An 18540-nucleotide genomic window follows, 5' to 3' on the forward strand; every position below is an offset into this window, starting at 1 on the left:
TTTCTTACATATTACAGGGTGAGCTGTAATATGTGTCTCCTGTCATGAATCAGGCCATAGGTATGGATAATTCTCAAATCAGGATTCGCATGAGTTAATTCCACACTGTTCATGTTTAAAGTTTTATTAAGGAATTATTCAGCTCATTGCTCAGCAAATTTTCAGTGTCATTAGTAGGCTTAGCATGAAGATTGTGTCCCAGCATGACCAAACAATGTCTTAAAGCTTTAATTGCCAAATAAAACTCTTTCTACCTTTTTTCTAAAATATTCAACATTTCTAAACCACCACCTTGGTAAAATATTGTAGCACATGTTTGGTGTATTTTTAACTTCTTTTGCAGTCAATGGTTAAGTGCTTTGCTGAATCAGGGCCTAAAATAATAATAGCCACAAACTTAAGCCACTTTATTTTTGAATGAGTGTTTGCACAGCAATTGAGTGCATGTCAGCTTCTTGTCATGACCCTCAGGTGCAGATCTCCCTGTAGTTTTAGTGGCTTAGAAACTTTTTCAAATTGCTGTCTTGCACACTTGCAGTGTTAGGGTCAGACCCAAGAATGGCAAGCTCTCATTTGCAGAATGGGATCAAACTGAAATGGGATATAGGGCCATAAAGGGATTGGCAGCATCTCAAAGAGAGCACAGCTATGATTAGTCATTTCCTGTATACTTACTATATAAATACTGGTGATATACACACAAAGTTTTTTTTCTGGGTTAGTGAAACCAGTACTGTGCTGCAAACCTGATCCTTGCTAGATCATTGAGGAGGTTGTGGAAACTTAATTCTTCTGTTAGAAGAAAATTGTATATACTATAAGTAATGGATCTGAAATGGGGGAAGAAACATGTCTGTATCTGACTGATCTTAGTCTTTCATGTGTGCAGTCCCCTTGCAGCTGGGGAGCTCCTATGTTGAGTCAATTCCTTTGCTATGGTCTGCAGGGCTACAATCTACTTTTGTGCTACTTACTTGGATACCACAATCCTAGCAAAACATGCAGTGTGGCAAAATTGAAGTTAACATGCCACTGAAGGCAGAAGAAGGTTTAATCACTTCAGTGGAATGATAACTTTGGGGTCAGAGGCGTTATCTTGTGTCACTTGCTTTGTTGTTGTGTTCTTACAACATCATATTGGAGTGTTACCAATAAAGGCCAGTGCTGTGAACTGTTAATTTAAAGAACTCAGTGGGGCTGTGGGACTGCTTCAGAGTGTGTAGTGGCTTCTGCCCTGCCTCTCATCACTTTGTCCCACCTGATAGCCCACAGAATTCTCTATGCAAAAGTACTGAGTGCTGGGTCTCTATAAAAAGAGCAAAGAACACAGTTTTTGTAGTGGGTATGTGCTTTACATTAAGAGCTGGCTCAGGCTTTTCCCCTTATTTCCATATCTCTGCAAGTCACTGCCTGGTCATGAGGAAGTGCTGCTCCCAAGCTCCCTGCCTCTCCCAACGAGGTCAGCAGGAGCTGCAGGCACACGCAGCAGTATTGGGTTAAAAACATACTGGGATAGACTAATTAAGTTTCGCTTTTTGTTGTTGAGTCTTAAATTATGGAATTTCAAACAAATGCATATTTGTTGAGGTCACTGGAAAGACGGTCAGTAAATGTGAAGAGATGACACAAGGAAGAGCAATAAGAGCAATAAGCAATAAGCTGGCCATCTTCAATGGGAAAGGGGCAAAAGCCCTTGTGAAAGGCAGAAAGTTATTTGAGGAGGGGAAAAATCCTAAGTAACTTTGCAAGAGTATTTTTTGTCTAAAAAATACAAAGGAAAATGTTACTGAAGTTGGAGCAGTGATTAATTTCAATTTATACCTACCAGAGATTTATGCTGCTGTTGTGGCTGGCTTAGTCTAGAGCTCACCTCTGATGTTGTTGTGATAAAATAAATAAAATTTCATGAGAGACAAGTCTGATTTTTGTTTCCTCTACTGTTGCTTCTGATGGCTGCTTGGAAAGCATTCAGTAAAGGATCTCAGACCCAGCATCTCATGTTTTCCTTGCCGGTCTCCGGGCAGAGACTCCAGGTGTGCCTGGTGAGGGCTCCTGCTGTGCACTCACCCTGCTCAGTGCATGTCTGCTCCTGCACCTCACGTGGCTGCTCCATCCCAGGACCAGAAGCGTAGGAAGGGGTGTGTTCAACCAGTCAGAAAGGGGACGTGTATCAGAAAAAAGAAACTAAACATCAGCTGCGTGTGAGTAATGGGTTGTCTCCTGCAGGGGGTGAGGGTACACACTCTGATGTCTTTTGATGGCAGGGTAGCTGTGATGTTGTAATTAATGCAAAATCAGCTGTTCATCATATTGTCTTTTTATGATTTCAGACTCTGTCCAGAGCCTAAATTGTGTTGTGAGGTATTGATGCGCTCAAATGAAAGCCCAGTGAGAAAAAAGTAAAATTTTGGGAATGGCTTCTATTTCACTGGGATCAATGTGAGCTACATATGTCACCTTTTGGCAAGGAACGGATTTGGGGTGTATTCATGGGGCTTAGAATAGAAATGTGCTTGTCTGAGGGCTTCTGTGGTAGTCACGTGCCCAAGACCAAAGCTTGGGTCATAGTTTTACTACTGTGCCTTATTTGTGTATGTGTGATATATTTTAACAACTTCACTTGCTTTGCTTGGAATTTTAAACTGTAACAGAATGTGTATGTAATGCACACAGCATTTTCAATGATTTATGAATGCCAGCTTGCCTGCTCCCCCAGATCCTTGCCACATATGCAGATGTGGTCATGGAATGAAGTGCCACAGAGCTTTGCCATGAATGCTGAAGTGGGATGTGATGAAGATGGTTGGTACATACTCCCATGTTACCAGTAATGGGTCTACAGAAGTGCTGAGCATGATCAGCATTTCACTTGTCCATTGATCAATTCCTAGAGTGTTTTTATTACTTCTGTGTCTTTGAACACTCTCTCTGCAGTGATGCAGTGTAAAACATTACTTTCCTGTGAGGAATTAGCAGTTTCCCTCTTTCCCCAGTCACATTGCTGAAATTGTGCCCATTTGCAGCATGTGATGAATTTACCTTAGTCAACACCAAATTAACTTCTCAGGACAAAACCAAGTCATAATTCCTTAATATTTGGCTCTCATGGCTCTGGCTGGGCATTATTGGTGCATTCTTACTGGAACTTAGTGTGAAATTGCAAACTTAGCATATGGTACTTAGATATCTAGGAACTATTTGATGTGATGTGAGGGAGTTACTCCTTCATCCTTCCCAACAGTGATGTCATTTCAGCATCTTCTGGACACTTGACAGCTTTAGTAGCTGATTTGTTACATTTATCTACCTGGGAGTAGTCTGCACTCAGTTTTTTGTAACAGTGTAAAATATGCCTCAAGTATATGCTTTTGTGTGATATTCTTGTTAGAGAGAGAGGTGGTTTAAGTGTGCAATCTGCTGGGAGCCCTATCACTCACAAAATCCAGTGTATTCTGAAGTACAGGCAACAATATGCTCTGGTGTCATTTATATGTAAGAATGGCTATATGGAGAGACAGGTGTGCCCATGAAAAATCTTGGCTATCTCACACAACCAGAACAGTAATATATTGGAACTCTTTAATCTCCTCACGTAGAAACCTAGCAATGTTGCTTATATAATGTATGCTTTCTTGTGTTCAACTTCCCAAATATATAAAGGATTTCATAAGCTAGTGTTGAGTTTTAAATGCAAAGGTGAAGCATCATAACAGAACAATGAAGTGGTTAATAGATACAGAAGAAATTGGATTCCTGTTTAGCTTGGCATAGGCAGCTTTGCAATTTTCTGCCCGCTAGAGGGACTGCTGCTTATACTGCTCATTGCAGAGCACAGACTCATGAAGTCCCTTCAGTATCTTTTATGAAGTTTTAAAACTTCGAATGACTGACTCTGATTAAATCCTCTAAAGAGTAAGACTCCAAGATATTTCTTAAAGTAAAACCTTTGGTCACAGTATTCTTCTTTGGAGTGCGAATATTTTTTAAACTGAATTTTCTTAATAAATGTTCTTTTTTTAATATAAAGTGTTTTCTGTTCTCCTGATTTATCAGTCCAGACTTTCCTATATGACGTTGGTGGGGATTAATTTGGATTCTTTTTGTCAAGGAAAAAATGTTGTATGTCTTTATTTATGTTTGGAATAAGTTTTGTTTTGCAACCATGGTGCCAGTGAATATGGTAAACTAATCAGTTGTTGTATTTGCAAATGTCAGTGAAATGAGTTTCTCCTTTAACTGGAAGACAGCAAGTTTTGAGTAAGTGGCACTTAAACTTCTAGTCAGTATGAGAAAACTTCTGGATGTGTCTCTGTGTTCTTGTTTAGCTGAGGGATTTTTTTCTGTTTGTTTATTTGAGCTGCATGCTCCTGACCTGCCCAATTTTCTTCTTAATTACAGAAACATGAAAGACTACAGGAAGTCCTGCATGGCCTTATGAATACCTGTGCTAATTAAGTCACTGGCGTGGTACTGAGACAACAGCAAGGTAAGCAGTCAGGCCATGTCATCAGCATTTCTTGTAATCTGCATGATTGTATTTCAACAAAGCTTTATCACTTTCACATATCAAATCCATAACTAGACAGGCAAAGACAAATCACCTGCAGGTCTGAATGTGATAGATTTAGCTGAAAGCTTTGGTGAGCAAACGTCTCTTTTTTTCCTTCTGGGGAAAAAAATTACAAGGTTTGTGGTAGCTTTCTCTTTCTTAGAAGGCAATATCTCTAATTTCCACAATCAATTCCTGTCCAAATCTCAGCTTCCTGGGCTGACTCTGGGGAGGGGTTGGAGGAGGGGTGGAATGTTTCAGAACTTGGCTGATGAAAAGGCATGCTGTTTTGTGGATGCCTCCCAGAATTGTTTAAATCTCTGTGTGTGTGCGTGCGCGCGCTTATGAAAAGCGGGGTGGGGAGAGAGATCTCCATGACAACTGGCCTGGCCAGTCTGTATTCTCTGCAATCATTTTAGCTGGAATCAGTGCTGTGAGAGGTCGTATGAAGGAGTTATGGGAAGCACAGCAGGTATTAGCCACTAAATGACTGGTTTTCTGATTGCCTCAGATAATAACACAGAGTTTTGTCTGGGAAATACAAATCTGAGAATGGAGTGGAAAGGGAAATGCTCCAAATTTCAGGTAACAAAAATTGCCTTTTTAATGTTATGTCCTCCCATTGTAAAGTTTGATGATTTTAATTTTTTTTTTTTTTAATTGGTGGTGGTGTTTACTCCCAGCTGAGAGTGCTGGAGTGAGCTTGGATTCCCTAACTCTGGGGAATGATGTCATGCGGCAACAATTGGATTCTAGTAGCCAGGGAAAGAGGAAACATCCTGTATTTTTTGTTTTTTTGGGTGGGAGGGGGGAAGGGAGTTACTTTGACTCTTTGCTGAATCTTGTGCAAAGGCTACAAAAAGTGTTAAAAAAAAGTTTGTAACAAATGAACCCCCAGAAAATATCATTTAGTACCCTGACAGCACCAAGTCTTAAACCCATTGCAGTGATTGCTTCTGTATGCAAGAAAATTATTACAGTGTTACAGAAATCAGAAGACTTTCACATTGAATGCTCCTATATTCATCTTTAATGAGAAAATTAATTAATCTATAATTAAGCAGAGGATTTGGAGCCTCCTTGCACTTGGAATCCTTTAGTAATTGTTTGGAGAACGTGCTGCTATAGAGTTTCTTCTGTGTTGGGCTCTCTCTCAAGCAGCTGCTCATGAATAGATGATGCTGGCAACATTGTTCTTAACAAGGTTTTTAGTCCTATACTGTGTATTTCATAGCTGCAGACCAGCCTATTTGGGAGAAGACAGTGGGGAAATAAAGCAGAAAACTAATTTCAGCAATCTGAAAGGGGCTTTTCTTCTCAGCTTTCGTTTTTGCTAAATGCTGTAGTAAACACTCAACACTAGGGCATCATGCATAGCATTTTACGCAGAAAAATAGCTAATGAGTGTACAACTGCTGTATCATAAAGAGACCTAAAAATTAAATATAATCCTACTTTGCCAAACATTACAAAACCACATTGTATCAGTAACCATGATGAATATATTAGGTCAATTCCCCTTTGGAATGCTCATTTCTACTTTTATGCTGCTTTGTTCCCTTCAGTGTGTTTCAGGCATGGTCCAAAGCTTGCTGGAGTCCATGGGAGTTTTCCCATCAACTTCAAAGGGCTTGGGATCAGCCTCTGCCTGAGAACTTCCCAGCCTCTGTGTCAGTCTTTTGACTGCAGGACCAGGCCACAGGCTCTGCCTTTTCTTTCTTGAACTTTCCAAACAGAAGGTCTTTTGTGTTGCTTCAAACAATGCCAGACGCTGCTGACTGGCTTCAGCGTGGCTGCTAATAACACATGCTGGAGATAATGGTGATACTAATCTCCACTTTCTCCTCAAACCTTTCTGGAGGGGAAAGGATGGAAATCAGATCCTTCTATCCCACCTCCCCTCCTCAGAAATGGCTCTTGTTTACGAGTGTGTGTGTGTGCGCAAACTGTTCCTCAATTAAAGGGCTATGCTTCAGAGGAGAGATCCAGGAAGACTTTAGGGAAAAAATGCTGTCATAGCTATGACCTATGCTAGAGCTCCTCATGCAGGAGGAGCAGGCTGTGCTGGAGTAGAATTGACAGCTATCATCTGCAAACTGAGGGCTCATCAGCACTACCTAACACATTGTCTTCACCTCTTGCCTACCAGATTGAGTCCATAAATAAATACTACTGTTAGCAAATATCAATAGCCTGGTTTGGAAAAAAAAATTTTTTTTCATCTCTGATGGTTGGGACCAGTTTAATATGAAATCCTTGTGCTGTTTTTGACTAGAAATGAAATCTCGGTGGAGCTGGTGTGCTAATTTGAACCATCTCCCTCCTTAAGAAGGAACACTGTGATTATTTCCCAATTTTAAAGTTCATTTGAGGGAAAAATGCTATTAGTCCCTGAAATTTCTAAGATGGACAAATTAATGATTTTCAGTGTTAAAACTGCTACTTTCAAGTGCTTACATTTTACAGATGATTATCTTGGGAATCCTGACAGATCTCTGCAAGGTGTTGCAAACTGGGTATTCCAAAGGCAAAAAAGGTTTTTGGTGTGTATCTGTTTGCTGTGAGGCAGCAGGAAGCCTGGTGAATTCTCTCCCAGAGTTTCTGGTTGAGGGGCATTTCCCTTAATGGTCTGTGCTGTAGCATTTGCTAGTTACTTTGAAAAGGGATTCAAAGCATCTTTCCCTTGGTCCTTTAAGATAATTTCTATATGTTCTAGCTTTCTGAATGGTTTCAAATGAAGCTTCCATACATTATGCTATGTATACCTTACAAGTAGGAAATAGTAATAATAATAAAATTGTAATGTATTTATAACTACAATTGTAACAAGATTGACCCATTGTTTTTTTATCTATTGATGGAATGAGCAATTCAGGAAGGCTGCTGGTATAGCTTGTAAGGCAGGTGGAGTTCTTGCAGGGGTCTGTGCAGGTGTAACAGCTCTGTGTTCAACACAGTACTTCTGGACAAGTCCTCAGCTCAGCATTTACAGCTGTCTGCAGTTGTCACTTTATAGGTGCATTCACTTCTGTATTTCAAAGACAGTTGCTTTGTGTTGTCCTGATATAAATCTCCTCACTGGTCCCAGGTGTCCACCGTGTTTCTGCCAGAGACTGAATGTCCATATTCTGTCTGTGGATAGTCAGTGAATCTGAGTTTTCCAGAGACATTGGTGAAGTTCTTTGGTGGGATTAATTGCTCTCTGTCTCATTGTACTTAGAAGGAAAGTGAAGGGACACAGTAGAAATCTTTTTTGTTCTCTGTTCTCTTGACTGAGTAATTTTTATATTCTGAGGTATAGTGTTTTAATTGCTTGTTTCATCTTGCGTAGATTCTGTCTTCTGTAGCTCCTTATACACCCTCTATCCATAGACTGACAGCAGATGTTGTATAGAGGTTAATTCCAGGTTAACTACTGCTACCCTGATGTATTTGTCTTTATTACTTAGAAATAAACTGCTTTGCAAATGAGCTGAGGCTCTCTGGAAGCCTGGGACTGACTTTGTCTGTACCATTCAATACTAATTTCTGCTCTTATTCCTTTCTCTAGATTACTACAGAGTCCTTTCTATTTTTCTTCTTAGGGAAAGTCTGTGAGACATTGGAAAAACCCTGTAGTTTACTTTGTTTCTGCTGTTTCTGTTGAAGGTTGATCTTCAGAGCACCTGGTATTGTGGGCAGATGTACCATTAAATTCTTGAACACAAGATTAGTTTTCTTCATCTGTAACCTTATGCCCATTATAGGTAGAATTAGTTGATTGAAAACAACAGTGATGCATGGTAGAGTCCTCGTGAGGATGCTTAAATTGTTCCTTATTTTCTGTAAGTTAATTTCAATTCCAGCCATATGAACAAAGAGTTCTCAGTTGTTTCCTCTCATGTTCTGTTTCCTGGTCATGAGTGACTTCCCGAGGTGTAAAATGTGACACACAAAAAGATCTGTTCTGTGCAGCTCACAGTAGATATGGGTATGGCTACCTTTAATTACAGCAAGAACCTCAACATGATGGCACTGTCATTCTGCTCTGCAGTGAAGGCTCTCATTAGTGCTAATTAGTGATCTCTCATCTGGCTGTGCATCTTTGACCCAGTTACTTTGCTCAAGTTAGCACAGTTGCTAGTGTGACACAAAGCAGACTCTTGGCACAGCCCTGATCACTGAGCAGGCCAAGATCTGGCAACTTTCACACAAATCCATTATAATTAAGGCTTCTGGTCTGGGATTTAAACTGCTTCTTTCTCTTAAAAGCCTTAGAGGCTTTAAAAAGTATTTTTTCAGGTTGAAAATGGACCCACTGCTGGTAGAGGCAAAGTCCCCAGGTGCTACTAGCTTTAGGCAGACCTGGAAGAAGCAGGTGCTGCTCTTGTTCCTTCATCAGGCTTTGCAAATATGCTTTCAACCTGAGTGCTTTTTGAAAAGAGCCTCCCAGTTGTTCCTCAGTTTCATGTGACAATGGAATCCCCTAAGCAGTTACAGGAGTGTTGCACAGTTTGCTTTCCTCCAGTGCCAGCTCATTCTGAGTTCAAGCCTCATGCAACATTAATCTTGTCTGCCCACTTGGAACGAAAGTGCTGTAGTCAAGCGGCTGTCCAAAGGAGTCCTGTTTTCCCATCCTCTCAGAGGCAGTGCTTCCTCCTGGAACCCTTTTTGCCCATCCTGTTGCAGTTTGATGACAAGAAGATGAATTGGAGGCTAAAACTTCTGCCAATGGCAAGAGCATAGTCTGGCATCCCCTGTGCAGCTGGCATCCAAAGGATACAAGCCATCAAATTATCTGTGCTCTTGGGCCAGCTAAGCCTGTTGGTTTATGTCACATCCCTCCTGTCTTTAAAACTTTCTTGAAAGTTAAAAGGCATCACTAAACATTTATGGGCGAGCTGAGGACTGTTGGGCAATTTTGACAGTCCAAAACCTGTTCCCTACAATGCTGTTTCATGCCTTCTTGGCAGAGAGAAAAAAGCAATTTGAGAGCGGCAGCAATATAGAAACATTTGCAGCTGCACAACCCAGATTCCCATGTTTCAGTCTCTCACAGGGTCATGCAGACCCTCTATTACTAGTTGTAAAAGAATAGCTGACAGCTGATTAATATGAATGGTGTATTCCAGAGAGAGCTGTTTTATGACTGTCAAGAGTGGCAAGCCAAGAAAATATTGACTGAAGTTACAAAGAGAGATTTCTGATGTAGAGCACAATCCTGTTTATCCAAAAGATTTGCAGGGGACAAAACCATCTTCATACCGCCCTGCTGTCAACATGTTCAAGCCCATGCTGAGGGAGGTGAGAAGCTGAACAGCTCAGTCTTTTTTTGCATTCATCCCCTCACAGTTTTCTGGGAGAGTTCCTGGGGGTTTCCTGGCATGTTGTCACAGGGCAGGGGCCGTATTGCAACTCAGTCTTTAAAAACCCACCCAAAAATAATTTCAAGCGACTCATTCTGGTGTTGATTTTTGGAGAAGAGTCAAATTGGTTTCAGAGGGAAGAGTGAAAATAAAACTACTTTTGGATATGCTCTGTGTAATCAGCTGATGCTCTGGATTAGAGCTGCTCTGCTGTGCATTAGACTGGGTTTCACTGTTGTACTGATCCTGCTGCACTCAGGCTCAGGGCAGCAGATGGGCTTTTGGAAGGGTATGAAGATCTAAGAGCAGACATTGGTTTTTCAGTGGTGTCCGGTCATCCCTTTAATTTCATGTGGAAAGCACTGCCCTTGTGTGCCACTGGTAAGCAAGACTCTGCTCACAGCCTGGGCAGCTGAGGCACAGTTACAAGACTCTTGCCCTGATCTGATTCTTCAGTGGAGAAGGAGAGCCAGTCCTGTCCCTGGAGATGGTCTAGGGAGGCCTTCTGCCTCCTACAGTATCGAGCCTCTGCTATGATGTTGTTATGTCCCTTGCTTTCATGGGCCTGTTCCCTCTGTCCTGCCTCTGCGAGGCTCTAGTGTGGTAGGAGTCACAAAAGGTCAGAGTAAAGAGAGGCTTGGGGCAAGAAAGCAAAATATCCCCTAGTCATGAGAGTTGTTTCATGTAAAGTTGGGTGAAGGCACAAGTTGAACCAACTGCATTTAGAAATGCTGACTTCATGCCCACGTTTGGTGCTCCTTGTGTCGTGAGGGGGCTGCTGTCCAAGCTGGTTATACAGAGAACCCCATCAGAAGGTTCTGCTCCTTTCTGCTCCAATCTCAGTGCACAGCAGAATGTGCTGTCAGATCTGACATGTTCTCCTCTCCTATGAGAAGACATTATCCATATTTCTGCTGAAACACTTCAAGAGCTGAGGACCCCGCTGTGATTTATTTACTATTTGCTGACATGTATGGACAGCAGAAAACAAACATAGACATGACTCAGCAAACAAATGTAAACCTGACGCAGTGCCGTGTACTGCAATAGCACAGGATGCCTCCTGAGATATAGAACCAACTGGAAGGACTGGGCATTCAAAGAGCAGCCCGAGGTCATCAGCCTGCAGCATATCAGCAGTCCCTAGTGCACTTCCTGTGCTTGTGCAGTGCTCCTAGACAATGAGTCTGCTACCCGTTCTAAAAGTATGGTGAGATACTCAGGTAGAGGAAGGCAGTGGAGATATGCCAAAGGTTTTCATGATTTTTCTGGAAAATCTATGCAATTCATGTTCTAGGTAGGGCAGGCTGATTGAAAAGTGGCCATCTATCCAGAGATTTCAGGAGTCAGGCAATGGCTGTTACAGTTAGGTTGTGAGATGTCCTGAAATCCTGAACAAATTCCTCTTTCTCCACCTCAGTATTTCCATGTACAAAATGAGGCTGCATTAGGTGAATTCTTCTGTGTATCAGCCTCTTGCTGAGCTGTATCAGGTGTGTAATGTCATTTTGGCAGCTACCTTTCTGGTGAGACCTTGTCTACAGCAGCAGTGCACGTGGACTGAATGTCTTCTGAGATCTAGCATCACATGGGTCCCTCAGGGACACACTGACAGGACAGACTCCAAAGTGAATTGCCACTGGTTCCTGAGAAGGGGGAGTTTTTACTACCTGTTTTGGTGCCAAATGATATTCTGGCTTCTGGAAGCATAAGTGTTTACAATTAAAAAATGATTTTTCATGAGAAAAGTACAAACCTGTTCCTTGCAGTCAGGGAACAGTCAGCTGCTCCTGAGTCTGCGTAGAAAAGGGAAATGCTAGGAAACAGCTGGAGAAACAGTGCAGAAAAAAAAGCCAGCTGATATTGTGAAAGAGTTAAGAAAACCTTGTTAAAATATAATTATTCTTCTGTATAAGAGGTAGGCTTTGTGCAAGGTGGGCAAAAGGGCAGCAAAGTCAAAACCCAGGCTTATGGCTCAGCTTATCATTTCAACACCTATCATTTCAAGATTTGCTTATGATCTGATTTAAAAGCAAACTGACCCATCATCGTAGATGGAGAATCCTGTAAAATATTTTTTCACTATCATGAAGACATGGTGTTCCCAAAACAAAACAGTCCAGAACACTTGTGGCAGTGGGGTGATGCTGAGCCCTGCTGGGCTGTTTCACTGCTGAACAGGAGCAGTAACTCTTGTCTCAGACAGATTGCCCTTGTGACAGTGGCTCATTAAAGATTGTCCCATCAGTTATGTTTCCATTACAGCCTCAGGTCTCACAAACGTGACAAAGCTGTGTTTTATCAGCAAATCCCCTGTGAGCCCTAGTCAGGAGAGCATATGGATAAGGAGAGAAAATTATTCTTCCTGCTCTTTGTTACTGACTGATTGTGCTCTTTGTGTGTGAAGCGGCCAGCCATGACTGGCTACATTTCTCTGCAATTTGCAGTACCTCCTGTGTGGGGCTAAACCACTGCTGACTCAATACATTTTCCATTTGTTAAGAAGTTTTATTTGTTGTTTTGGGGACCAAGTAAGCTCTAAAGGTCAGATTAAAGCTCTGGAGATCAAAGAACCAGTGGAGGTGCTACAGGGAGGCGTAGGCACCCTTGAATCAAACTGACTTTTTTGCAGAACAGTTACAGAAATTCAGATAGCTATGCTGGCCAGGGTTGAACCTGTGGGGTAAGCAGTCAGACTTGTTCTCTTGGAGTTACTTAAAAAAAAAGAGCAGGAGCATGTCATTTATATCCAGCTAATGCCTCCCTTTGAAATTCTTCAATGAACATTTCAAGATGCAGCAACCTGCAACCGCTTGTTATCTGTAGGTTATCTATTAATATGTTATATGCCAAATCACACTTATACATAAAACATGGAGAAAACAAAAGGATAAAATTATAGACATGGAGACCTCTCTTTCTATCATGTATGTATCAATCTTGATTGATTAATTACAGAAGGATCTGTAATACCAGTATTTGCCCCTCCTATGCAGGGAAGATAAAAGAAGGGAAATAATAGTTGTATAAATAAGATAATATGACATAACTAATAAAAAGGAGGAGGGCTTTTTGAAGTAGAACATGATTGTCCTTTCCTGAAAAGAATCAGATTTTCTTAGAAGCATTAAGTCCATCTCTGAAGGGAATTACAGACGGGATGCAGCTTTGCTAATATTGGCAGGTATTGGAGTTTTTATTTAATCGAAGTGGTAGACCCTGGGTCTCTCTATCAGAAGGTCATGGGTTGAATCCTGGTGCTACACTCAGGATGCTAAAGAAAAAGGAATCAGGATGTCTCTCAGACAAAATTTTGTCATGTACAAATAGCAAATTCCAATTTCTGAGAGAGAGGTGAGACACTGGAACAGGTTGCCTAGAGAAGATGTGGATGTCCCATCCCTGGAAGTGTTGAAGGCCAGGTTGGATGGCTGAGGAACCTGGCCTAGTGGGAGCTGTCCCTATCCATGGCAGGGGAGTTGGAACTAAATAATCTTTAAAGGTCCCTTCTAATCCATGCCATTCGATAATTCTATAAACTTTGTGTCACATCAAGCACAGTCAGTGGGAAGATGAAAGACAAGGGATGCTAATCGGTTTGTTCTCAAAGGTATGCACCAGCTATGCACCTCAGCAGAGCTGGCTGTTTGGTGAGGGAATAGCTTTGTTTTACATTTTTAACAAATTCAAATCTCTATTTTGAGAAAGAGGAAACAGACTTCTTAAGAAGAACAAGGTGTTGCTTAATTAATGAAGTATTTCTATGTAAGATTGAAATTCTATTGTATTTTTGGCATTGAAAGTAGAAAAGGCAACATTTGAGGACAGCCAATCAAAAGGAGCTGACAACCATTTCATAAGGTGTGACCTTTGTATGTAGGTTGTGCTGGCAGCAGTGGTGTACAGCCTTACCAATCATATTGCATATTCTTTTGCAAAACTATAGCAAAATAAAGCATTAGTTGACTCATGAAGTTTAGTGCAAAGTTTTCTTTGTCTCTTGGTAACAAGCACTCCCAGCAACGTACCTCTTCCATTGCACCTGTGCAGGGATGGTGTAAGAAACGGTGGATGGCATCACAGCAAACTCAAATTGCCACAGTGTTTGAAGAGAAACTACTCAAGTAAGGCCAACATTTCGAGCTTTGTTTGTATAATGTTCATTATGCTAAACTCTACTGTGTTTCTGAGGTATTTGGTGTAATAATAACTGGTTTAGTAAAATTCAAGCCTGATAAGCACCACTCTTAAACTGAGTAGAGTACTGCCTTTTTCTAGCTGTAGCTCTTCTAAAGACAGACATTTTGATCTTCAAGAGTCATCAACTATCTTTTAGTTAAAAGGAAAGGTGAGTGAGTCAATGCATACCGACTTGCTCATCACTTTCTTCCAATCCTGTCATAAATCTGTGGCTAAAAATGCAATACTCACAAAATCTCCCCATCCTGTATCTCAATGGGAAGTTTGCATTTCTGTTGTTTTTCTACAGCCAGCACATTCCTGTTGGCAGTACAGGTGGGGAAGTGGAAAACGAGATTAAAATTGTGAAGAAATGCTTTGTTTCTCAGATGGCTGCATCCTAGCTTGCATTGTCATTCTACCTTGAAAACCTTCCCCCTGAAAAATGAGTCTGAAGCCCAGACAGTATTCCTGTAAAAGCAACTGAGTCAACTTCCTTGGGAATTGTGAGAGCACTGTGATGTGGGGTTATGTTTTTGGTGGCTAAGATGAACAGGTAGTTAGGAATTTGCTGTAAATCTATATGATACTGTTCATTTTTTTTTCTTTTTTTTTTGTGTGGAGTCGTAGAGGGAGAAAGCAGACAACATTTCTCTGAAACAGACTGGGGTTTTTTTTTGGGTTTTATTTGTATCAATGTAGTAGCAGGCAAGACAAAAAATAGTGTGACTCATAAGGAGTAAGGCAGAGAATTAAGAGAGATTTTTGTGTCTTTTTTCCTCTTTCCTCATCATCAAAACCTTCCAACCAATACACTTTTTGAAGCAGTTCATGTTTCACAGCTGAGTGTTAAGCTTCTCCTTACACTTACACTAGCTAGATGGATCATATATTTGCAGTTTCATAGCTGAGACTTTATTAATAATCTTATGTATTCAGATAAAAGTAAACATGACAAATGTCTTCGTGAAGGAGTTAACTTGCAATAAATCTATGGTGTATGCAAAGCAGCAGATCAGGTCTCAGCAAAGTGTATCTGTAGGTGATTATACAGATTTTTATTCTTCCTCTCTCCTTAGGTAAAAAGGACTAGATCCAAAGGTGCAGGATATTGTATTCAGTTCTTGTCTTAATCTGAAAGCTGTTATGGGTGAGAAAGAAATTGCCTGCATCTCCAGTTGTGGGAAAGATATATGGACAAATGCCCTGAAGGGCAAGTGGTGTGTGAGGTTGTCAAGAAATAAGGAAAGGAAAGGCATTAGAACTAATTGAATAATTAGATCTCATTCAAGCAGTGATTCATAGAACTTGATTTTGGCTGTCTTTGGACAGAAACTTTGGAAGAAGCAGTAGCCAAGAGATGAATGAAAATGCACCACAGTTCTCTTGGCATATTGCCTTCCAAAATAGATGGTGAGGCATCTCATGGACCTATTAGCTGTTGTGTTAAAAATGCCTCTTAGTCACAAACAGAGCTACTCAGAGATGAGTTTTAAAAAGATATTCTACAGCAGCTCTAGTCAAAGCAGGGTTCTTTTAAAATTGTCATTTATGCTTTCAAATGATTGCTCAGTGTCTGTTAAAGACAGGTGGAAGTCTTGAAGGGATCTAGACTGTTTTATTAGGTGACCAGGTAGATAAAATATAGGAATGCTATGCAAAGGAGATGTGGTAATGGCTTTGACTTATCAAATGGAATTCTTTTTACTGGCATATAAAAGTTTGGTTAATAGTTAACAGATTAATAAATTTTACTGTATAAGAATTTTGTACCTAATGGCTGTCATAATTTCCTTTGTCTTCATTCAAAGGTTAACTGAAGTCTAGTTTCTCCTTCTCCATGTACTATGGAAATCTGATTTATGGTGTAGTATGAGTGTATAATGATCAGCCTAGAGATTTCTGGTGCAATAAGATCTGTGGGAAAAATTAATATTTGGAAATGATGTGTTAAATCACAGATTGGATTGCTGGATCACATCCTTCAGCTGAAGGACCATGTCACCAATTTCCCTTCCCTTTTTCCAGAAGCAGAAATTGTTCTAGCCCAGTTGTTGATTTTTTTTTTTTTTTTTTGTAATTATTTAAATGACTTTTACCTTGTATACTGGCAGCAGATGCTTCTTTCATCTTGCTGTATGTGGAGAAATATCAATGAAAGTGTTTTCAGCTCTGTTGCAATTTTTGGAGCAGTCTTTTTGCCAGAGAAATATTTTAAGATACTGGAAAACTGTAGACAACTGGTGCAAAAAGCAGTGATCCTATGGATTGAAGTTGGACATACCAGTGTTGTTGAATTCTAAATTCTTTTTCATTTGCACATCAGAGAGTAATGATTACTTAGAGAACCCTAAGGAGGTTCCTGAAACAGCTCAAAGTTTAATTGATGCAAATAAGCCTGTACCTTTGTGGCACATCTTGGCTGCAGAATATGCAATGACTGGGAAGCACAGGTTATTTATTTTGGGGTTTGAAGTTGTCAGGGAGCATTACTGTGATCTTACACGGGAGTAATGGAGCTGGACTGCTGCACAGACAGTCTAGTGGTAACTTAAAGATAGAGCCAAAGTCTGAGACCCCACTTATGCTGTTACTGAACTAAAAATTTGAGATCCCACTTATGCTGTTACTAAGGAAAGGACCCTTCTGATGCCTTTCCAGCTCAGACTGTTGAAGCTGTGTGTACACCGTAGGTTTGCTTTCCTTTTAGCCACGTATACATAACTTGACTTGCTTCTTCATGTCTCTGAGCAGTAGGATTCTGCTGTATTTTCTCTTTATGGATGATCCTGCTAATCTCCATTGGACCTGACAGAAAAAAATGTTAGGGATATGATTTTGAAACTGAGGAGTGCAGCACTACAATAAATTGTGGCTCTCTGTTTGAACATGAGGATAAAATTCATTCCAGACCCTGTGTTCAAATGGAATAGTTTATGAATGGAAGCACACCCCTGGATTGTGTTTCAGCATTAGTCTCTGGTTTGGAATTGTGCTGTTTCCAACACAGACGAGGATATATATTTTCTAAGCTTTCATTCTTCCATTCTTCAGATTGTTCAAGGATAAAATCTCTTGTGCTGGAGTTGGCTGTGGATTATATGCCATAAGAAAAGTATTTTAGTTTTTTGAAACTAGCTTTATATTTGGCTGAAGGAGAACTGGCTAATACTTAAGAGAGATCATATTTGTATTTCTTCTGCTTTACCCTGATTTCTTACTATCCATGTCTTGTTTTATGTTCATCATCCCTGTCCCAGCTCTGATGCCTGTCAGATGGGGATAACTCTGTCAGGTGACATCACAGCCATGTGTGCTGTCGTTTGAATAATTGGTGTTCAGGGAAGGTCACCAGCTGCCCTAAGTGTGAATTAGTATTGTTTGTATTCAGATGGCAAGCTGGAATACAATAATGGTGTAACTATTACAGAAACAACCGAATCAAGAGAAAATATGCTTAAGCAGCATATATTAGGAAACTGGGAGGCTTGGACTGAAGTCTATTAATATTCCAGGCCCTGCTGCAGAGGACCAGCAGCTGAATAATAGATATTTAAAGATGAAGATAGAGCCAAAACCTCCTGTCAGTTAACATAAGTGTGGTTTCACCCACTGCTTAGAACTGTTTAGTTTTAAACCTTTCAGATGGTTTATGTTACAATGTTGACAGAAACAAAAATGAGATGCAAAAAAGAAAAGCTTAGGGAACAAAGCTCAACATTTGATCTTATACAGGTTAACTGGAAACTTAAATTTTAAAAATGTATTCCTTCTCACTGGGATATTTAAAATGCTGAGCTCCTATAACTTTGGCTGAGAAATGTTTATTGATATTTATTGAATCTAGAAATTTCTCCATCTCAACTGATGAGACAGTTTTAGTCTTGGTTTTACTGATTAATAAGGAGGTGAAAGACCTTTGTTCAAGTTGAATGCTCATTCAGTCTTTCAAAACATCAGTTACTCTTATTTTTTAAATAATTGGAAGGAATTAAAATGGAGACTATAACAAGGCTTCTTATTTCAAGTAGAAAATTGTGATAGATCTGCAGCAGCTCATTTGTAACATCAGAGGGGCTGAATTGGTCAAGTATCTAAATATGAAAGACACATGAAAACAACTGTTCTAGCAAAAAAACCTCTGGAGATATTCAAACCCCACCCTGGACAAGATCTTGTGGAACCTGCTCTAATTGAACCTGAAGCAGGGGTTTTGGACAAGATGATTTTCAGGGTTCCTTTCCAACTCCAGTTATTCTGTGATTCTTTGACTTTTATAGCATGTTTGGAAATTGCAAATATAGTATGTTTTCCACAAGAGGAAAAATTCAGGTCAGTGATTCTGATTATGATAAACCAACTTGGAGGGAAAGGACATGTGAAGCTAAAAGTAAAAGATAGATTGTGCTGAGCAGTCTGATAACTCTGATTGCTCTATTGCAGAGTCACAGAAGTGGTATGTTTGTT

The 18540-nt window shown here is 40.3% G+C and overlaps 1 protein-coding gene across 3 annotated transcripts in view; it reads left to right on the forward strand.

Annotated features, from left to right (window-relative positions):
* Positions 1-18540, forward strand: part of DENND2B (DENN domain containing 2B) — a 151104-nt gene that overhangs the window by 32059 nt on the left and 100505 nt on the right. For 2 of the 3 annotated variants that reach the window (XM_063398043.1, XM_063398041.1), the window contains exon 2: positions 4399-4486. The gene's annotated coding sequence lies outside the window, so the exon portion shown is untranslated. Of the gene's footprint in view, positions 1-4398; positions 4487-5060; positions 5135-18540 lie in introns of all 3 variants that reach the window. The other variant, XM_063398042.1, reaches the window with a different exon arrangement.

This window comes from Prinia subflava, chromosome 5 (assembly GCF_021018805.1).
Source record: "Prinia subflava isolate CZ2003 ecotype Zambia chromosome 5, Cam_Psub_1.2, whole genome shotgun sequence".
NCBI lineage: Eukaryota > Metazoa > Chordata > Aves > Passeriformes > Cisticolidae > Prinia > Prinia subflava.